Genomic DNA, 5,031 nt, shown 5'->3' with positions numbered 1-5,031 from the left:
TGATGGTGAGGGGTGAGTTCCTATTTTTAATCTCCCCTAGCAATCAGAAGTTCAAAGGCAATTTAAATATAGGTTTTCAACTAGACTCCCAGCTGCAATCTGAACTTTACTTAATCCAAAATGAGATCATGTTCAGTGTTATAAAAGCTATAATCTGACATAATTAGCAGTTCTTTGCCACAGTTTGTGTCACCTTAACTGTGATCTTTTAAAACTGGTAAAATTAAGTTTATGAGGGCTTTCTATATTTCAAACTATTTTCTCCTAATCAAGGAAACCAAGAGGAAATTAAGATAAGGGAAGAATATTAAAGTTGGCTGTCATCTTCCACTTTAAAATTGATTCCTCCCTCCCTTCACTCCCTTCCCCCACACACACTCTGTTTAATGAAGGCAATCCTTGAATGTATTCTGCTCAAACTCTAGAGAAGGAAATTTGGAACACTGAACAATCTAGACCTGAGTGTCAAATCCTGATCCAGCTCCCAAAGAAATGGAGATAGAGAAGAAAAACAATATTAATTTAGTGCCAGGCTCTGCTACGCCTGCAGTGAGTGATATTCTACTCCATGTGTAGTCCTACTGACACTAACAGGGCTTCTCATGGGGGAAGGTACCATTCAACATGAACAAGGGGGGGAAGAATCTGGCCGTTCGTGAACAGCAAAAGAGACAGACAATATTAAGGAGAATCAGAGATAACATTTGCACTGTTAATTCAACACCATAAAAATTAGATGTATTTTCATATGTGTAAATAATGAAAGACCAGCAAAAAAGACAATAGAGCTTTTTAAAGAAGGCTGGGCTAATGAAGAGGGTATTTCTAAAAAACAATACATATTGCTTCCTCTGGAATTTACAAAGAAGTAACAGGAAAAGATTCCAGAAGCAGACAGATATTAGCTAGGGAATCCGTAAGGAATATTGAGGGGAAATTAAGATTTTGCCAGAACAGAAGTGTCTGAACTCAGATATGAAGTGGTGAAAGCAACAAGAAGAACCTGTTTTAAAAGATAGACTCAAAACAACTTTAACAATCAGGGAGATGGCAAGTAACGTTGGGAAAGCTGACTGAAAATACAGCAAATGTTGAGGATTAAAGGGGACCACACAGCAAATAATTTCATTCTTAATGGAGATAGCCTATCTCCTAGAACTGGAAAGGACCTTGAAAGGTCATTGAGTCCAGCCCCCTGCCTTCACTAGCAGAATCAAGTAGCAATTTTGCTCCAGATCCCTAAGCGGCCCCCTTAAGGCTTGAATTCACAACCCTTGGTTTAAGCAGGGCAATGCTCAAACCACTGAGCTATCCCTCCTCCCATGTTTAGCTAGCATTACTATTCTGGATTTCCCCACCCCATGTACTATTTTTATTATTTATATTGTGATAGTACCTAGCAGTCTCAATCATAGACCAGAGCCATATTGTGGTAGCCACTGTATAAACACAGAACAGAAAGATGGTCTCTGGGCCAAAGAGTTTACACTCCAATTATAAGATAAAAGAGACTACTTCTGTATGTATGCATCTAACATGGTGTATACCATATCATGTATAGAGAAAAAAGTGTACCTCTGGTATTGCCCAATGTACATTACATCCTCTGAGAAGTAGCTATATTCCCTGGGGATTAATGCTTACTGCTGCTACCACTCACAAACTTTGACAGTATTCCAAAGCACAGGGCTTGAACACTGTATACCAGTTGTTCCTGTTGCTGCCATCTGGGTTTTCTCTGAGTGAAAAACAGAGTACAGAGGACCAGTGTAAGGCTGTGGACATTTTCAGAACTGATGTTTATTTGTGGAGAGTATAATGATAATCAGACCGCTATTAAAATACGAGATATATTTCCAAACTGGACCACTGTGGGGAGCTGTTCATTGTAACTCCTATCTGGCAGATAAGCAGAGTAGGTGGGGACAGGAAAGCCAAATCTAGAAGGTTAAAAAATAAATGGGGTTAGATACAGGAGCTTGTATTGTAGTGGAGAGATGACTGAGCCTTTCAGCATGAGGGGCAGTGATTTCCCTACACCCCCCCCTGAATTTCCCCAACACCCCCCACCCCAGTTTTGTGAACTAGTTACATACCAAACCTAGTGGCTCAACTTTGTGACTTTGTCCTCTCCCACAACTATTTCAAATTTGGGGACAACATATACCTTCAAGTCAGCAGCACTGCTATGGATACCCGCATGGCCCATAGTATGTCAACATTTTTATGGCTGACTTAGAACAACGCTTCTTTAGCTCTCGTCCCTAATGCCCCTACTCTACACTGATGATATCTTCATCATCTGGACCCATGGAAAAGAAGCCCTTGAGGAATTCCACCATGATTTCAACAATTTCCATCCCACCATCAACCTCAGCCTAGACCAATCAACACAAGCGGTCCATTTCCTTGACACTACTGTGCTGATAAGCGATGGTTACATAAACACCATCCTATACCGGAAACCTACTGATCGCTATACTTACCTACATGCCTCCAGCTTCCATCCAGGACACACCACATGATCCATTGTCTACAGCCAAGCTCTAAGATACTACCACATTTGCTCCAATCACTCAGACAGAGACAAACACCTACAAGATCTCTATCAAACATTCTTAAAACTACAATACCCACCTACTGAAGTGAAAAAACAGATTGACAGAGCCAGAAGAGCACCCAGAAGTCACCTACTACAAGACAGGCCCAACATAGAAAATAATAGATTGCCACTAGCCGTTACCTTCAGCCCCCAACTAAAACCTCTCCAGCGCATCATCAAAGATCTACAACCTATCCTGAAAGATGACCCCTCACTCTCGCAGATCTTGGGAGACAGACCTGTCCTCACTTACAGACAGCCCCCCCAACCTGAAGCAAATACTCACCAGCAACCACACACCACAGAATAAAAACACTAACCCAGGAACCTATCCTTGCAACAAAGCCTGATGCCAACTCTGTCCACATATCTATTCAAGGGGCACCATCATAGGACCTAATCACATCAGCCATGCCATCAGGGGCTCATTCACCTGCACATCTACCAATATAATATATGCCATCAGGTGCCAGCAATGCCCCTCTGCCATGTACATTGGCCAAACTGGACAGTCTCTATGCAAAAGAATGAATGGGATGCAAATCAGACGTCAAGAATTATAACATTTAAACACCAGTAGGAGAACACTTCAACCTCTCTGGTCATTCAGTAATAGATTTAAAGGTGGCAATTTTGCAACAGAAAAGCTTCAGAAACAGACTCCAATGAGAAACTGCTGAACTTGAATTAATATGCAAACTAGATACAATCAATTTAGGCTTAAATAGAGACTGGGAATGGCTGAGCAATTACACACATTGAATCTATTTCCCCATGTTAAGTATCCTCATACCTTCTTGTCAGACTATCTTAAATGGGTCATCTTGATTATCACTACAAAAGTTTTTTTTCTCCTGCTGAGAATAGCTCATCTTAATTAATTAGCCTCTTTGAGTTGGTTGGGCAACTCCTATCTTTTCATGTTCTCTGTACATGTATATATATATATATATATATATATCCTCACTATCTCTTCCATTCTATGCATCCAATGAAGTGGGCTGTAGCCCATAAAAGCTTATGCTCAAATAAATGTGTTAGTCTCTAAGGTTCCACACGTACACTTGTTCTTCTTGCGGATACAGACTAACACTGTTGCTACTCTGAAACATGCCAATTTAGTGATTGTTTGGAAATCTGAATTGAAGTTGAAACATTAATACACACTTTAAAAGTATATACAGTGTATGATAAAATACAAGGATCTGAAAAAGTATAATAGATTTCAAAAGTATGAACATAGACTAGCTTCCTTATACAGCTGGTTTTTATGACAATGTCAGTGCATTCATTTCGGTCATGTAGGCCAGCCTTATAATTTCAAATGATGATTTGTAAGCAAAGTCTAAATGAGCTTTCCCTGAGAGCTAGTGATGAACTGGGGCTGGGGGGAAAGGCTTCAGGACCAGATTGTATTTACATTCACACCTAATCTACCTAGGTATCCAGCAAACAGAGCTGTGTTGCCCAAGTGATAGATTTTGGCTGGGGTTGGGTTACAAATCACTTGAATTCAGGGGGTTGGGGGTGGGAAATGAAACGTTGTTCTTATTGTATGAGTAAAGGTCAGTAGAATTGTACTTAGCCTGTGCTGATTGACCTCTATTGTATCCCCTCTTAGTCGTCTCTCTTCTAAGCTGAAAATTCCCAGTCATTTTAATTTCTCCTCCTGTTTCATACCCCTAATCATTTCAGTTGCCCATCTCTGTACCTTTTCCATTTCCAATGTCTCTCTTTTGGGATAAGGTGACCAGATCTGCACACAGTATTCAAGGTGTACACATACCATGGATTTATATAGAGGCAATATGATATTTTCTGTCTTATTATCTATCCCTTTCTTAATGATTCCCAACATTCTGTTTGCTTTTTTGGCTGCCGTTGCACATTGAGTGGATGTTTTCAGAGAACTATCCACAACGACTGCAAGATCTCTTTCGTGAGTGGTAACAGCTAATTCAGACTCATTCATTTTGTATGTATAGTTGAGATTGTTTTCCAATGTGCATTACTTTGCATTTATCAACACTGAATTTCATCTGCCATTTTGTTGCCCAGTCACCCAGTTTTGTGAGATCCTTTTGTAGCTCTCCACAGTCTGCCTGGGACTTAACTATCTTGAGTAGTTTTGTATCATCTGAAAATTTTGTCACCTCACTGTTAACCCATTTTTCCAGATCATTTATGAGTATGTTGAACAGTAATGGTCCTAGTACCGACCTTTCTGTGATACCACTATTTATCTCTCTCCATTCTGAAAACGGATAATTTATTCCTACCCTTTGTTTCCCATATTTTAATCAGTTACTGATCCATAAGAGGACTTCCCTCTTATTCCATGATGGCTTACTTTTCAAAAGTCCATTTAAATTAAATACATTTTAAAATAATTTTTTATATATTTTTTAGAAATCTAGACTTGTTATGTG

Source organism: Gopherus evgoodei, chromosome 2, assembly GCF_007399415.2.
Source record: "Gopherus evgoodei ecotype Sinaloan lineage chromosome 2, rGopEvg1_v1.p, whole genome shotgun sequence".
In the NCBI taxonomy this organism is placed as follows: domain Eukaryota; kingdom Metazoa; phylum Chordata; order Testudines; family Testudinidae; genus Gopherus; species Gopherus evgoodei.
The sequence above is the reverse complement of the archived record's forward strand: the minus strand, read 5'-3'. Positions refer to the sequence as shown.